This window comes from Sminthopsis crassicaudata, chromosome 2, assembly GCF_048593235.1.
Source record: "Sminthopsis crassicaudata isolate SCR6 chromosome 2, ASM4859323v1, whole genome shotgun sequence".
Lineage (NCBI taxonomy): Eukaryota > Metazoa > Chordata > Mammalia > Dasyuromorphia > Dasyuridae > Sminthopsis > Sminthopsis crassicaudata.
This window is the reverse complement of record NC_133618.1, coordinates 662,663,578-662,681,908: the sequence shown is the minus strand read 5'-3', so window position 1 is coordinate 662,681,908 and position 18,331 is coordinate 662,663,578. Positions and strand designations below refer to the sequence as shown.

The 18,331-nt window shown below is 37.8% G+C and overlaps 1 protein-coding gene across 2 annotated transcripts in view; it reads right to left on the bottom strand.

The window, feature by feature from the left end:
* The window catches only part of RHOBTB1 (Rho related BTB domain containing 1), a 174,134-nt gene that overhangs the window by 116,630 nt on the left and 39,173 nt on the right, over positions 1 to 18,331 (bottom strand). The window contains exon 1 of one of the 2 annotated variants that reach the window (XM_074297032.1): positions 4,552 to 4,679. The exons of the other annotated variant lie outside the window; for it this stretch is intronic. The gene's annotated coding sequence lies outside the window, so the exon portion shown is untranslated. Of the gene's footprint in view, positions 1 to 4,551; positions 4,680 to 18,331 lie in introns of those variants that run through there. 2 annotated transcript variants of the gene reach the window in all.

The following is an 18,331-nucleotide window of genomic DNA, read 5'->3' as shown; positions in this document are numbered from 1 at the left end:
TATGCTGGGCTCCAGAGAGCTTACATTCTGAGGAGAGAAGCAACTATAAAGTAATTTGGCAGGGGGAGGTTTCTCTAACAAGTGAGGGAGGTGGGGGAGGATCAGAGTAACCTTGTGCAGGAAACAGCTTTTGAGCTGAGTTTTAGGTGGAATTAGAGCTTCCATGAGGCAAGATTAAGAAAGGATGATTCTACTCAATCAACCAATGAATCAGTATTTATTATGTGCTTTTTGGGGCATTGCAAATACAGAGACAAAGAAGAAACAATCCCTCCCTGGAAAAAAGATTATATTCTAAGTATTTGTTAAGTTCCTAAGCTGAGGAATCAGTGAAGGAGGCAACAAATACATGTGACATTATATAAAGTTTTATATAAAGTGAGTTTATATAAAACAGATATACGCAGTCTTTTTTTTTTTTCCATGGGGAAGGCACTAAGCTATTGGAACTTTTAGGAAAGACGCAGCCTCATTTAGGAGTTGGTGTCCACATTTGGTTTTGAAGGAAAATGAGGATTCTAAGAGGTAGAATTGATGACGAAGAAAATTCTAGGTATGGAATATAGATAGGTAAAGGGATGGAGATAGGACATGGAAGTCATGATGGGGAACATTCACAGATGACTATAATGTAGAATACACAAGGAGGAATATTGTAAAATAAGTAAGATAATGGGCCTAGTCATGGAGCACTTTTATAGAACAAGAGGAGGAGTAGGTATTTTATCTCTTACAAGTGGAACAACAGAATGGAAGGAATGCTGAACTTGGACTCCCCGGACTTGAGTTCAAATTCTGACTTTTGGACAAAAGCACGTGGCCCTTTTGAACATCAGTTTCTTCAATAACTACTGCCCTTTCTAAAGTTCCTTCCAGCTTTAGACACATGATCATACCATCTAGAGAGAGAAATTCCTTTCTTAACAAAAGAAATGAAAAGAAATGTTTTTTGTAAGATCACCCAGGAAGGAGAGAGATAACCCTGGATATGACCGTACATGGCTTGACTGCCACCTAACTGCTGTTTCATTATACTCTACAGCTCCATTCTTCCCAATGACCAGTAAATGACTTTCTGCTTTTCAGGGTCCTTTGAATATCTAGAAATACTCAAAGCCATTTAAGATAAAAAATAAAAGCCCCAAATTGATTTTGTCTGTTTCAATAAGAACAAATATATATTTAATACAGAAAGTGCTGAATCTAAATGAGGACAAATGTTATTAATTTCACATTTATGATGTACTTTTAAATGATTGCCATGTCATTTATAACATCTATTCATTTTTTTTTCTCTTTTCAGCTCCCTGGTAAAAATCCATCAGTGTCTTTTTTTTTTCTTCTATTTTATAGATGAGACAACCTTTAATAAGTGATCTATTTCTTTTCTGTGCATATTGCCTAATGGGTAAATGATTAATTTATGTCTACCCGAACCTCCTCATGCACTGTATTTATTTTAGTGTGGGATGGCATTTATTTTCCCAGCAAAGCATTACTGTATCCAATTACGTGTGCAGCTTTTAAAGGCAGTAAACCAGCCACCAACAGTTAATGTGGCATTAAGTCAGAGATGTTGGACACCTGCTCGGTTGTGAGCAATGGCCTCCAAACCCACAGTTCATTGTGCACATGTATGTCAGGTCAGGTCCCTATTTAATGGTCCCATGGGGGCTAAGCAGTGTTTTGCACCCAGCAGCCCATGAATAAATATTTGTGGAATGGAATTAAGCTGGAATGATAAGATTCAGGAGGTGAGTTACAATAGTCTTTTCCTCTAGAGAAGAGAAGGAATTGTCAATGTATCTCTGTTTATGGGAGAAGAAACTAAGAAACAAAGAACTCTGGAGATTATTTAGCCCACTCTATTTATTTGTTATTATTAATATTTTTATCATTATTTATTAAATTATTTTCAAAATTAAATTAAATTTTATTATTTATTGATTACTTTATTTATTTATTATTTATTATAATATTATTTATAATAAATAAATATTATTTATTATAATGTTATTTATAATAAATAAATATTATTTATTAAATTTATTATTATTAAATTAATATTTATTGTATTAATTAGGAAACTGAGGTCCAGAGAGGTGAATTAATTGTTTAAGATCATCCAGGTCATAAAAACTTTGGAGGCGAGTCTTTGGCTATGGCCAAAGTTCTTTCCATTAGCCAGAGACAGCCGGATGGCTCCTTTCAAGAATAATTTCAATCTGGTGGTAAACACCCACTAGCTTTGTAAACCTGGGTTAATCACTCTCCATCTCACTGTAAAATGGGAGAGAATATTAGCATCATATCACAGGATTGCCATGAGGACCAAATGAGATAACTTCGGTAACAAGTGCTTAGCACAGTTCCCAGCACATAGTAGGTCCTATATAAATGAGCGTTCTTTTCTTTCCTTCTTATTCCAGGCTACCTCTTCTTTTTAAGTTGGTATGGCCTAAATTCTCTTTAAGCATTTTAAAAGCCTTCACTGTTGCCTTAATATTTAACATTAGAGTCATTTCTGAGTATTTCCTCCCCTAGCAGACCAAGAAGAGAGATGAAAAAAGTCAACCATCTCATGACAGGGTGACTGGCTCTCCACACCCACACAGTACACACTTGCCCATGTTTCCAACAAGAGGCAAACTTCCTTTGTCTGAAGGCAGGTTGGTTGATCATTATCATGATATGACATTAAACTTCATCTAAACTTCCTTTTCATTTCCTTCACTTTCGCTTTTTTTGTGGTCTTGCTAACTTTCAATTCTTTCAGGTCACGTACATTTTCTAACTTTTCTTTGAATTTCTTATACCCATCATTTCTCAATGGGAAAATAATATTCCATTTCATCCACAGGCTGCAGTTAGTTCAATGCTTCCTTAACGAATGGATGCCCATTTTGCTTCCCATTGTTTGGGATCTCAGAGATCACACGGTAAAATGGGCACCAGAAGATTGGGGTTGAGATCTCAGCTCTGATAGTTACTGGTTGTGTGACTTTAAATAAGTTATTCCATTTTTTTTGGCTTTCAGATTTCTCATCCGTAAAATGAGAGGGCTGGACCAGCTACCTGATCTCTGGGATCTCTTTTAGTTTTAAATCTTTGTTCTTGGAGAAATGCTGCTATCAACATTTTGATAAATAAGAGAGGTTTTTTTTTTTGTTTTTAATTTTTTCTGATTTTTTTAATATATTTTTTTTCTGATTTTGACCTCCTTAGGGTATGTGGGTATGAGCAGATCTTTCATTGCTTTAAGCAAGGATTTGTTTTGGTTGTTTATAAGTTCAATCACATTCACATACACATACATCTCACACACAAGCACACGCCATGGGACAAAAAGGTAAAATATATTTAATATGAAAATTCACTAGAATGGCGAGAAACCTTAATGAAAACCAGATTCTTTTGAAAATTCACAGGGAAAGAATTCCTGGAAATTTTTTTTGTTGTTGTCTATCTTTATTTTCATCTGCCTCTTCCCCCACTCTATTTCTTGGTGCTTCCAATAAATGAGTTGGAAGTAAGAACAGAGTTACAACTAGGACATGGTGATTGGGGCTTTGTCCCATGGTTACATGATTCAAGAGAATTTAGAGAAAACATTTACAATTCTTCATAAAAGAGAACCAGCGTTTAAGTTCTGGGGCTTGTAGAGAACTCAGGGCAAAATAAACACTTTTCCTGCAACATCTCTGAGAGTTTCTAGGAAACTGAGTGAATTGTTCAGAGGTTTAGAGCTGGTGTGTAGGAGACACAGGATTGGACTTTCTTCTCCTGAAATAGTTCTCTCTTCACTCTGCCAAACTGCTCATTGGATCTCATTAGCAAGAACAATTAAGTAAAAAACAGAATGTTTTTAGAGGGTCAGATTGCTGACCTTTCTGGCCCCACACTGTGGCTTCCTCTACATCAGCCTCAGGCTAAGGTCCTGGGTTCTATGTCTCCCTCCCTCACCTGTTCCATTGATGATTAGCCTGTGATACTTGTTCTTCAACATGACTTCTTCTCACATAGCATCTTAAGGGCTAATGTATTTACACTGTTTTCTGGGGCAGAATCAAGGTGACCCAGAAAAGGCAGTGGTTCACCTGAACTCTCCCCAAACACCTTTAAATAATGCCATGAAGCAATTCCTGAAGCAGCAGGACCCACAAAAGGATGTAGTGAAATAAATTTCCAGCCAAAGACAACTTAGAAGGTCAGCAGGAAAGATATGTTACCCCTATGACAAGGGAGCACAGGCCAGTAGAGATGACAGCATATATTGGGCTCCTGTAAACCAGGAGCAGCCCTTGGGAGCCACTGAATCATCATCATCATCATCATCATCATCATCATCATCATCATCATCATCATCATCATCATCAGCTGCTTCTAAAGCTCTCAGCTCACAGATGGAAAAGAGGTCAAAGAACTGGACAGAAGGAAATCACAGGATTCACTTTGCTAACATTGAGGCAAGATTCTGTTGCTTTTCCCATACCTAGACCCAAGTCACAGTGCTAGGTGGCAGACCCATAGTGAGGAGGAGCACTAACATACCAGATCTTGTAGCTGAAGTGGAGCAGAGATCCTTGTCACAGTTTCAGGGCAGAAAAGAGTGTTGATGGTGACTCACAGACCAGAGCACAGGATGGAACGATAGTATATACACTTCTCCTTAAATCATACCCCCATGGAAGAACTGAAAATTTATTGGTTCCTTGAAGATTTTCTGAAAATAGCTGCACAAATTCCTGAAACTTGGGATACTATATCCTGGGAGCAGGGCCTTACTTTAAAAAGGATTTAGAAGTGAAGAAATAGATTGGGAAAGTGAGTAAACAACAGATAAAATTCTGAGCTTGAAAATTACCACGGTAATAAGGATGACCAAAACACACACTAAGAAGATAGCAAAAGCAAAGCTCTCACATCCAACGCTTCTAAGAAAAATAAGAATTGGTCTCAGGCCATCCTTTCAAAAAGGATTTTGAAAATCAAGTAATAGATGTGGAAGAAAAAGGAAGAAGAGAAATGAGAGTAATGCAAAAAAAATCATGAAAAACAGCTTCATAAAGGAGGTCTCTAAAATACTAAAGAAAATGATACCTTAAACAATAGGATAAGCCAAATGGAAAAGGAAATACAAATGTTCACTGAAGAAAATAATTCCTTAAACATTAAAATTTTGCAGATGGAAGTTAATGACTTTATGAGAAATCAAAAAACCCAAAAACAAAATCAAAAGAATGAAAAAAATAGAAGATAACATGAAATATCTTATTGGAAAAATAACTGACTTGGAAAATAGATCTAGGAGAGAGAATTTCAAAATTTTTGGACTATCTGGAAATCAAAATTAAAAAAAAGAATCTAGACATTATCCTTCTTTTTTAATTTTTAAATTTTTTAAATTTTAATACATATTTCTTTATGAAACATGTTGGGAGAGAAAAATCAGAACAAAAGGGGAAAACCATGGGGAAAAAAAGAAAAAAAAGAAGTAAACATAACATGTATTGATTTATACTCAATCTCCATAATTCTTTTTCTGGATGCAGATGGAATTTCCTGTCCAAAGTCTATTGGGTTTGCTTTGGATCACTGAACCACTGAGAAGAACCAAGCTTTTCATAGTTGATTATCACACATTATTTCTGCTATTGTGTACAGTGTATTTCTGGTTCTGTTTGTTTTGTTCAGCACCAGTTCATGTAAATTTTTCTAGGTCTTTCTAAAATCAGCTTGTCCATCATTTTGTTATAAGACAATAATATTCCATTACCTTCACCTACCACAGCTTATTCAGCCATTGCTAAATAAGTTGATGGGCATCCAATCAATTTCCAGTACCACAATGAAAAGAGCTACTACAAACATTTTTGTGAATCTTTTTTCTTCCTTTATGATTTCTTTGGGATACAGACCTAGAAATGTCACTGTTGGGTCCAAGAGTGTACACAGTTTTACAGGCCTTTGGGCACAGTTCCATATTGCTCTCCAGAATGATTGGTTCATTTCGCGACTCCATCAACAATACATTAATGTCCCAGTTTTCTCACATCCCCTCCAACATTTATCATTATCTTTTCCCTAGACATCATCTTTTAAGAAATTATCAAGGAAAACTGCTATGATATTCTGAAACCAAAGGATAAAATAGATATTTAAAGAATTCACTGATTACCTCCTGAAAGAGATCCCAAAATGAAAACTCCCAGGAATATCAGAGTCAAAATCAGAACTCCAAGGTTAAGGAGAAAATATTACAAGCAGCCAAAAACAATTCAAATATTATGGAGCCACAGTCAGGATAACACAATATTTATCAGTTTCTCTATGAAAGGATTGGAGGGCTTGGAATATGATAGTCTGGAGGTCAAGTAAGTTAGGATTACACCCAGCAAAAATGAGCATAATATTTCAGGCAAAAAAAAATGGATTTTCAATGAAATGGAGGTCTTTCAAGCTTTCTTGATAAAAAGACCAGAGAAAATTTGACTTTCAAATACGAGACCAAGAGAAGCATAAAAAAGTAAACACGAAAAAGAAAACATAAGGGATTTAATAAGGTTAAACTGTTTACATTCCCACATGGAAGTTAATACTTGTACCTCATAAAAACTCTCATTATTTGGAAAGTTAGTAGTATATACAAAGGGCACACAGGTGAATTGAATATAAAAGGATGATAAATGAAAACTAAAATTAAGGAGTGAAAAATGAGAAAAGGAAGGGGGTAGAATGGTATAAATTGGAAGGGGGTAAATTATCTCCCATAAAAGAGGCAAGAAAAATGTTTTATTGTGGAGGGGAAGATGGGAGAAGTGGGGTAGGAGTAGGTGAACCTTACTCTCATCAGAATTGGCTCAAAGAGGGAATCACAGACATACTCAATTAGGTAAGAAAGCTATGTTACCCTACAGGAAAGTAGGAGGGGGGGTTGGTAACAGATGGGACCTTGGTGTACTATTGTGAACCTGTGAACTGATTCAGTCACTCTGTGAAGCAATTTGGAACTATGTCCAAAGGGCTATGAAACTATGTATACCCTGTGACCTAGCAATACCACTACTAGGTCTGTATCCAAATATGGATAAAAAACAAAAAGGAAAAGGACCTAAATATATAAAAAAACATATTTATAGCAGCTTTTTTCTGATGACAGAGTTGGAAATGGAGTGGAAATGGTTGGACAAATTGTGCTATGTGACTGTGAACGAATACTATATACAAGACAAGATTACCAGGATGTTCTATGAAAAACCTGGAAAGATTTAGGGATGCTGATGCAAAGTGAAATGTACTATCTACAAAGAACCAGCAATATTGGAAGATGATCAGCTGTGAATGACTTAGCTATACTCAGCAATAACAACGATCCAAGACAACTCTGAAGGACTTAGGATGAAAAATGCTATCCCCAGACAAAGAACTGATGGTATCTTGATGCAGATTAAAGCATCGTTTTTAAACTTTCTTTTTCTTGAGACATTTTTAAGAAGGGGACAGGGAAAGGTCTGTGTTTTCTTTTACAACATGACCAGTATAGAAATATGTTTTACATGACTGCATGTGTGTAACCTATGTCAAACTGCTTGCCTTCCCAATGACAGCGGTGGGGAAGAAAGAAGGGAGAGAATTTGGAATTCAAAATTTAAGAAACAAAACACTATGAATTATTTTTACTTGTAATAGGGGAAAAATCAAATATTAAACCCAAAAAGTAACACCTTTTTTTTTTCCTAAGGACTGACCATCTTTGAAGCACTGACTCAGCAGATGCTCATTTGACATCATTCGGTGACTCAAATCCCATGACTCAGAATGAAGTCAAACCTGGTACAGTACAAGTACTTGTCCTGGTCAAAAGGCTGAGACTTCAAGCATTCTTTTTAAAAATTAGCTAAAATAAATTCCTTTAAAAAAAAAAAAACAGGTGTTTCTAATGAATAGGAATTCTTTGTATAAAAACATTAAACCACTTAATTTACACAGGAAGCTGGGCTGTAAAAATGAAAATAGACAGTGGAAGATATTCAGAGGCCTAATTTCTTGTGCAGATCTTACTGGTAAAGTCTAAATATTGGCCTGGAGATTGTCAAAATCAGATGACACAGAACATACTGAGTGTGGGGTAGACTTTACCCTTTCTAGAATCCAGAAATGATCTCTGCTTAAATTAAAATACTTCCTTGAGCATAAAAAAATATCATCTGGATTTGTGGCTTTGATATGAATTCAATGAAAAATATTTTTTCCCCAAGAGCTGGTTGGAATTGTGAAATACACAAAGTCCATTATAGGAAAACAGCATTGAAGGCCATTCCAGTGTGCTGAGAAGCCACTGTAATCTGGCATTTTGGAAAGGTGAAGAATGGAGTGTGTAGGGCATAGAGGAGATAAATTTCATCCTCAGCTCTAAGAAGAGAGAAATAAGATCCAGGAATGAGGAAGTAGAGCTTTGGTCCCAGCTGGGTGTGTTATATTTGAGGAAAGACTTTGGTAAATTGGAAAATGTCCAACAGAAGAAGACCAAGATGGCGCTGGACCTCACATTCACACCACATGAAAACTGAATGCAAGAAATGGCTCGTAAACAGTAGGCACTTGTTCAACTGAAATGGATTGGACTGGGAATGATTGCCTGATTGATTGTGATGATTAACTTGGAAATAAGAAGCCTCCAAAGGGAGGATAATAATAATAAATTAATAAAGTTAAGTACCTAATTTGTTAAGTGTCTATTATGTGCCAGGCACTGGGCTATAAGCTCTAGGGATACAAAAATGGTATAAGACAAGCCTGTTCTCAATGACTTTATTCTAACAGAACTGGGGGATGACAGGCAAATAAATATGTATAAACAAGCTACATACTGGATAATTAGGAAATAATAGAGAGGAGGCATTAGAATTAAGAGAGATTAGGGACTTCCTAAAGAAGGTAGTTAGGACTTAAAGAAAGCCAGGGAGGTCCACAGTCAGAGCAGAGGAGGGAGAATGTCCAAGATGTGGGGCAACCAGAGAAAATGCCCAGAGCTAGAAATGGAGGCTCTTGTTTATGGACCAGCCAGGAGCCAGTTTCACGGTATTGAGAGTATATATCGGGGAATAAGATGTAAGAAGACTAGAAAGGTGGGAAAGGACTGGGTGATGAAGAGTTTGGGATGACAGCATTTTGTATTTATTCCTGTTGGCGATGGAGTTTATTAGATAATAACAGCTCACATTTATTTAATGCTTTAAGATCTGCAAAATGTTTTATGTGCATCATTTCATTTGATTCTCACAAGCATGCTGGGAAGAAGTCATTGTCAACATCTCCATTTGAAAGATGAAGAAACAGAGTCTCAAATAAGCATCTTGCCTAGTTTGGAAGCAGGATTCCTTACCCTCGGCCGACCACTCTAACCAGTGAGCCACCCCACTGCTTCCCTTGGGAGGAAGATGCATGGAAGTTACAAAGAAGCTGATCTGGCTTTGGTATCAGAACAAAAACCTTCCCACTACTTAGAGTTGTTTCAAAGTCTAAGGAGCTGCTCTGAGAGGTCATGCGTTTCCCTTCATGAAGGCTGGGCTTTTGTTGTTGGCATGGATGCTTTCTTTGGGCATGAGTTGGGCTGTTTCTCCCTAGACACCTCAGACTCTCAGAAAATGGGGAGTATTTCTCTTCAAGATTTGGGGTCAAGATCACAGAATGAGTTCTGTGGAAGTCCTTTAAGTGGAGTCCCAACTGGACTTCTGGGGTGGCCAAGTGTTAAAGATTTCACTCACATGAAAAGAAGAAAGTACTTCCAGGGATTTCACTATGTTCCAGGTATTCTGCTAATATCATCTTTTAAATATCATCTCCTAGCTGCGAGGTGACCCTCCGTACTCACATACTTTACAGAGTCAGCTGAGATATAAAATCTCATTTGAGATTCAAAGAAAGCTTGAGCATCATTAAGCCCACTGAGTCTCAGCCCTCTTTGACACTTCCTAGCTGTGTGACTTCAGATACCTCATTTTCCTCATCGGGAGGCTCAATGATGCCTAGGGTCTCTTCCAGTTTTCAGTCTACAATGGCATGAGCCAATGGCAAATGGGGAAACTAAGCAACCTGGCAGAATCTGGAGTCAACCCTCAGATTGGATTCCAAGTCTTAGAGACTTGGAGCTTTAGACATGACAGAAGCTCTAAGATGATTGATGTCCATCCATTCCCAATCAAGGACCAACTGGCAATCAATCAATATATCTTTATTTTTATTATGAGCCTTCTCTGCAACTGGAAGCACCAATAGAAAGGATGAAACAATCTTGATCCTCAAGAAGGTTTCCCTTCTTCCCTTCCTCCCTCCCTCCTGGAAAAGGTAGGTTAAAGCCAAGTTGCAGCAGACTCTAAAAGAAGCAGGAAGCCACTGGCTTAAGAGACTTCCTTCCTTCCTTCCTTCCTTCCCTCCTTCCCTCCCTCCCTCTTTCCCTTCCTTCCTTTCTTCCTTCCTTCCTTCCTTCCCTCCCTCTTTTCCTTCCTTTCTTTCCTTCCTTCCTTCCCTCCCTCCCTCCCTCCCTCCCTCCCTCCCTCCCTTCCTTCCTTCCTTCCTTCCTTCCTTCCTTCCTTCCTTCCTTCCTTCCTTCCTTTCTTCCTGGAATATGGGATTTAGTGACTTGCCCAGGGTTACACAGTTAGGAAGTATTGAGTATCTGAGGACTTCTTTGAACTCAGGTTTCTTTGATTCCAGGGCTGGTCCTCAGCTGCCCTGGAAGGACTGGAGAGTAGAGCTCGAGCTCAGCTGCAAAGCTGCCAAAGGTTTTGAGGGCCTGAATCGGGGCTGCCATTGCCTTTGCTCAAGGCCTCCAGCCGGGAGGGCATCCACCATTCCCAAGCAAACCCCTTTGGAGAGCTTAAATTCCTAGGAGATTTCTCTTGCATCAAATCTCAACTTGATTTTTTGTCCTTCTAGTTTCTACCCACTGCACCTTCCTCTGCCAAGCAGAAGAATTCCTCCCCCTTTTCCTAAGGGAAAACCTTCCTACTCTCTTTAACATGTACACCATAAATCTGAAGTTCAGAGACAAAGGGACTGGACAAAGGTCACACAAGAAGCAAACAGAGTCAGTATTTGCATCCAGGTCTCTGACTACAAATTGAGCATGTTCTTTTCTGCTAATGGCCTTTTCTCCAATATCATGTTGCTTGTACTTGAAAACATTGAAAATTTTGATAAACACAAGAGAGAACTAAAAATAGAAGTCACAATGTTTTTTATTACAAATTGAATGTCTGCCATTGAGCTATTTTTGAAGACAGTAGTTTGGCAAATGTATTAAAAATCAGTCAAAAAGGGACCTTCAAAGCATTGCAGAGAAGAATGCATTAAATCTAGGATGTAAAAATCCCCCCACCCCTTTCCAAACACTTCCTTCCTCAGCCAATAAAATCTCCCTAGGAAACTTGGGTTTTCTTTCCCTCTGTAATTATTGGGAGCCACAAGAAAAGCTGGAGGTGTACAGGGATTTGCTGGCTTTGCTGCTGCTGCTGCTACTGGCCCCTCTGCCTTTTTAACTCACCTTACAGATTTATTATCTGAATATGATCTTCCTCTAGAGGACGGGGTGTCCTGCCATGGCCTCCAGGAGAATTCAGTGTTCCAAGCACTATCCATCCCATGGCTGCTTGGGTTCATCGCTACACTGAGTGAGGTAATAAGATCACCTGCTTGTCCTCTAGGGCCCTGAAGATGGGACTCAAGGTTCAGAGCATTAAGCTCATCTTTAAGGGCCTTTGTTGTTAAGCCTCATTTTACAGAGAAAGAACCAGAACCTAGAAAGGGAGAACTGGAAGAAGAGGACACACAAGAAGTCAGGAGCAAAACCAAGACTGGAACTAAGATTCCAAATTAATGTTTTCTTCTTATTGTACTCTATTGTGCCACTGAGGCAGGTAAAATGGAACTGCACTTATGTATCAAATTTTATATAGGCCATGCTTATGTAAAAATCTCAATTCTCCCTCCCAATTGCTAGTGCCCTTTTGGTTCCAAGTTATCTTTTATTTTTGTAAAAATATATTATATCCACCAGCCCTGAAGTCAGGAGGACCTGAGTTCAAATGTGGCCCCAGACACTTAATACTTCCTAGTTGCGTGACCCTGGGCAAGTCACTTAACTCCAATTGCCGTAGGGGGAAAAAATAAATATGTATTATCTCTCCAATTGAATGTAAGCTCCATGAGGTTAGAGATTAGTTCATTTTTTCTTTCTCTGTACATCAGACACAGCACAGTGCCAAGTACACAGCACACACTTACTAAAGGCTTGTAGCCGTCAACTGCTTTATTCTGGAATTCAATCATGCCAAGTTTCCATTCTCTAATGTTGTGTGGATGATCTACTCCACTGTACTTTTACCCAAAGAGAAAGGACAGTACAAAGCAAAAGGGGCCCTGACTTCAAATCCCAGCTTTACTAATTATAGGTGGAAGTTTAGATAAGTCACTTAAATGACTAGCTGGCCTTCAGATTCCTATCTGTTATAACAATGAAAGGTTAGACCAGATGACCCTTACGGTGCCTTTTAGTTCTAAACCTGTGGTCTTAAAGGGCCTATTAGGTATCAGTCCCTGTGCTAAGTCTTGGGCAAATCAAGATATCACCTTTGTCATGTCCCTGGACTTCTAAAAGAATGAAGGGTGAACAGTAATGTGAAGGAAGCAGTCAACAACTATGGTAAGCATAAGAAATCCAAATATAAGGGAGGAGAGAAAGAGAGGGGGAGGAGGAGGAAGGGAAGGGGAGAGGAGGAAGGGAAGGGGAGAGGAGGAAGGAAGGGAAGGAAGAAAGGGGGGAAGAGAGAAAAAAAAGAGAGACAGAAAAAGACAGAGAGAGACAGAGAGAAACAGAGAGAGACAGAGAGAGAGATACAAATAGGCAAGATATAGAGAGGAGATTGGAGACAGAGACAGAGACAGAGAGAGGTGGGGAGGGAAGGAGAAAGCGAGAGAGAGAGAGGAAGAGAGAAAGACAGAGAAAGACAAATAAAGAGAGGAGATGGGGAAGAGAAAGGGGGTGAGGGAGGGAGAGACAGACTGAGACAGAGACACACACATAGAGAATGAGAGAGATGGGGTGGGGGGATACTATGTAAACAATGAAATAATCATTAAAATAAATTTAGGAAGCTTAGAGCATCAATACCCCTGGAGTTCATCACCTTCCCAAAAAAGATGAAATTTGAGCCAAGTTCTGAAGCAGCGTAGGGACTCTATGAGATGAGGAGGGAGTGAATTTTAGCTTTGGTAGCTAGCCTGTGCCAAGTTTGGAGAATGTCATGCCATGTTTGTGGAAGGAGGGAGGCTATAAACATTGACCAGAGTCCCATAAAAAGGCAATGGGAAAAGAGCTAGATTTGGAGCTAGCACATCCAAGTTCCAGTTCTGGTTCTGTGAACAGTGACCCGTGTGACCCCGGGAGAAATAGTCCTGGGTTTCAATTTCCTCATCTATAAAATGAAGGAGGGATTTGGGCTCAATGGCTTCCATGGAGATTCATTCCAGTTGGAGAACTATGATCTTGTTACCAAAAGTTGGCTCAATGGATTCATTTATTTTCTTCATCTCTCACATCCCTCTTGTACTTTTCCCCAATGAATGCTGTGATGTAGATAATGTGAGGATTATTATACCCACTGTACAGATCAACATGAGAAGGCCCAGAATTTGAGAATTCCTTTCAGGATCATGCTATGTCGATTGCCACAGTACATTTTTTCTATATCCATAAGGTAAAGACAATAGAGATAGTATAAAAATGTTTTATTTCAAAGAATAATTATGTATATTTGTAACAACTGATGTATGTGGTCCTTCTAGACAATAAGACCACATAAATATAGCAACACAGATGGTAAAATGTCAGAGCTGGACTGAAGTCTGAGTCAATAAAAGGCAATAACAAAAATAATCAGCACTTGGACTCATGATTTAAGGTTTATAATGAGCTTTGGAAACTTTCCTGATGGTACCCAGTCCCCTTTTATCTGACCACATGGACATGCAGAAGCAGGATTTGCGTATTCCAAAGTGATGATGGTGTTTGCTGAGCGTCATCAGCTGACATTTCAATGCTCACCAAGACTAATTTTCATTTAAACTACAGTTTACCTTCCATGTCACTGCAACTCTCACTAGAATGGAAACTTTTAGATGTTTAAAAACACTTTTTTTTTCTTTTTTAGCTTTAGTCAGTTTTTCATTTTCATAAAAACCAGGACTGTATGACAGAGACGGTCCTCTTTCCTACATATAATTAACTCTGGGTCGCTCACACTTGGGAACAGAGCAGCCTATTGGGTACATGCTGACTAAGCTGTAGATGTTCTGCCTCCCTGGGCTCTGACGGGGCAAAGTCATGCTTTTTATTATGTTTAGCCTGTGAGGTGAATGAGTCTGGTATAATGGGAGCCTACTTGGGCCTCCTATTGCTTACATTTTTGAAGGTGACTGACAATCCTGAGTTAATAACATAACTATTGTTATTAATTATTAATATTATATTATCAATAACATTATAGTATGTTATATATAATGTATACATATATATTATATTATTAATAAAATTATAGTATGTTATATATAATGTATACATATATATCATATTATATTTTTAATAACATTAATGCAATATAATGTAATTAAGAACATAATTTTTAAGCCTGGTGATTCAATTTCCATATATTATCTCCACTACATCCCTGGCAAGTAGGTGCCATTATTTCCCCAATTTTAGAGATGAGAAAACTGAGGTTTACCAAAATTAAGTGAACCTTCTTAGATAGCTAATAAACGTCTGAGGTTGGATTTGAAATGAACACTAAATAACAGTTTTTCACAAATTGAACTTATGAATACAGGATTTCAATTCCCTTAGCCCAGACTTTGGTTAGACTTGTGGTAGGGAATTGCAGATCTAGACACTTCCTTTACTGAAGGAGACTGACAACCAGTTGGCAACTGGTAACAAAGAGAGTTGCTTAGGGCACTGAGAAAGTAAGGGACTTGCTTGCCTAGGGTCACCAGTATGAATCAGAGAAGGGACTGCACTTCTCACTTCAAAGCAACCTTCCATCTAATATATTAGAAGTATCAACCCAAGGTTCCTGGAGCAATTAGGAAACACTTCAGAAAATGATAGAAATTTCATAAAATAAAAATACAATGGAATGGAATGCTAATATGTGGTTTTCTAAGTCATTAAGCATCCAGGTACAGTTTAGAGTTCTTTCTTTCTATTTGAATGTGATATCACAGCCATAGACCATAAACCACTCAAATCAACCAGATAATTAAATGTTAAAGTAACTTTGATTTGCTCCAAACTTTAGCATCCAAACACCTGTGATTTCCTGGAAATATTGATCCAGAGATACAAGGAATCTTAGAGTTTATTTTATTGGATGTGTTCATTTTATAGATGAAGAAACTGAGTCACAATGTTAAAGCATCTTTTCCAAGGTCACATTGGGATTTGAACCTATCTTTCCTGACTCCAAATCCAAAACACTTTCCACTGCACTTCATTGCATCATTGGAGGAGTTTCTACCTGTATTAATAAAATCCACATCTTCTCTAACTTTATCTTAATAAATTGTCCTGTGAAGGTTTTGAAGGTGACAATCCTCAGTCTTGATAGAAGTATGTATAGTTATCTCATTTGTTCCTCATAACAACTCTTGGAAGTGGATTGATTTATTTCATCAGGTGATTTCTGATGAATCAGGACTCCCAGGATGGAAAGTCTTTCTGTTAATACACATTAACAACTTGCTATATCTTGGAGACTTCTTTGAAATGCTGAGAAACTGATACTTGTAACTAAGATGGTAAAATAAGAGGAAGCAATAATCAGCTCTCTTCCACAATGATTCCAATAATGATCAATGAAGAACACCTGAATGAATGATTGGGAAATCCAGAGAAAAAACAGGAGGTCACTTTTTTCCCCAGTCATCTCCAGGGATATAGGCAAATGCCTACAAGCAATGGAGAAAACATCCATCTAGCAATACCCATGACAACTTTTTTTAGTATACAGAGTAGGTCGAGTCCTGCAGCTATACACTGGAAAGGAAGATGAAGGATTAAGCCACGCTGTCCCACTCTGTCCTCAATCTATGGTAATAGCTGCAGATGGCAAGCTCCATTCTCAGGCAATATCAGAAGACCATTGAGAATGCAGTATGGATGGTGGCTGAAATAAGCAGTTGTACATTAGCACAAGCAACAAAGACCAGCATCAGGCCTTCAGCTTTACTGCTCTAACCCTAGATCAGGATCGGAGATTTAACTCATATAAGATCTAGGGAATGTAGTTGAGTAAACAGGATACAGAGCATGAACCAAAGATGAGCCTGTAGTTCTGTTGTTTTGAACCTATAGGAACGTTGGCTGGCTGGCAGGGATTGAAAAGAATGGAGTTCCAACCAAGGATAAGCCTATAATTATTTTACTCAGACCCCATGCAGAGACTGGGGGCCTGCAAAGCTCAGATCAGGAAGTCAGTGATTATCCAACTACCTGTTTAGGTCACCCTGAAAGTTTGGAGTTCATTAGCCTGAGTTACCCCTGAGATTCTGACAGAATACAGATCAACATCAAAAGAAAGCAGTACGACCCTAGAGAAAACAGATCAGCACCAATATTTCCTCCAGAACACAGGCTTAACACAACATCCCAATTTAGATAGGTTTTATAGAAAGAATAGACACAAAAACTCCTGCTTCCTTTAAAGAAATATAGACTCAAGGAACCCCGAGATATGTACTCAGAAGAATGAAATAGTTCAATCACCTCCATAGGCAAAGTTAAAAAGCAAACAAACAAAAGTTAATGAATTCTTGAAAGAAATTAAGAAAAGTTTAAAGTTGATGTAAAAGAAATGAGAGCTCTAGAGCAAACAACTGGAAAAGAAAGTTCTGGGGGGGAAATGAGACCTTTAAAGGAATAAATGAGATGGAAAATTAAGAACAGTATAAAAGGTACAAATAAATACAAAGGTACAACTAACCTAAATAATGGCTTGGAAATTTTAAAAAGACTCAAACAGAAAATAATTATTAGTCCATGAGACAACAAGAAGCACTTAAAGAAAATCAAGACTGAATAAATCAAAGAAAATGTAAGGTACATTGTTTAAAAAACAAGTGACCTAGAAAATAGGTCAAAGACAAAATAATCTTAGAATTATTGGACCCCTTACAAAAGAATAACAAAAAAATAAGAGTCGGCATGTTATATTTCTTTTTTATTTTTTTATTTTATTTTTATTATTATTATTTTTTTATTTTTATTTTTTTGAGGCTGGGGTTAAGTGACTTGCCCAGGGTCACACAGCTAGGAAGTGTCCGAGACCACATTTGAACTCTGGTCCTCCTGAATTCTGGGCTGGTGCTTTATCCACTGCGCCACCTAACTGCCCCCTGCATGTTATATTTCAAAAAATCATGAATTTTTAAAAAATGCCTAGATCTCTCAGAACCTCTTAGAAAAAAAGGAAAATAAGTATCTATCATTCACCTTGCAAAAGAAATCCCCCAAATTAAAACTCCCAAGGATATCACAGCCAAAATTCAGAGCTTCCTTGTAGATGAAAAAAATTCTGAAAGAAAAAAAGTTTAAACAATGAGAATCTATTGTCTGGCTCACACATTTGGTTCTGTTGTTTGTGTTCATTTGTCCAGTTATGTCTAATTCTGTATCACCCCACAACCATAATATAGCAGGCCCTTCTATTCTTATCTGATGTCTGTCCAAGCTCATGTTTGTTGCTTTCACCACACCATCTATCCACCTCATCCTCTGCTATCCCCTTCTTCTTCCATCTTCAATCCTTCCCAACATCAGAATTTTTCTAGACATTTTTGGTATGGCTAAAATATTTAAGCTTCAGCCTCCACAGAGAAATCCAAATTAATTTCTTTAAGTAATGACTGATTTGATCTGTTTGCTGTCCAAGTAACTCTCAGAAGTCTCCAGTTCCACAATTTAAAATTACTGATTCTATAATGTTTTCCTTATAATTTTAACTCTCACAACCATACATTACTAATGGAAAAACCATAGTTTTGACTATATGGATCCTTGTCAGCAAGATGATATATCTGTTTTTTTGGTATACAATCTAAATTTGTCATTGTTTTCTCTCACTATCCAAGAAAATGGAGATCATCTTGGGATACAATATTTTAAAAGGTTAAATATGTGTTCTTACAATCAAGAATTAAAAATGTAATTCACCAAAAGCTACACAAGTCTAAAAGACAGGCATAGAAAGGTCCTCAGATTGAATATAGACATTTC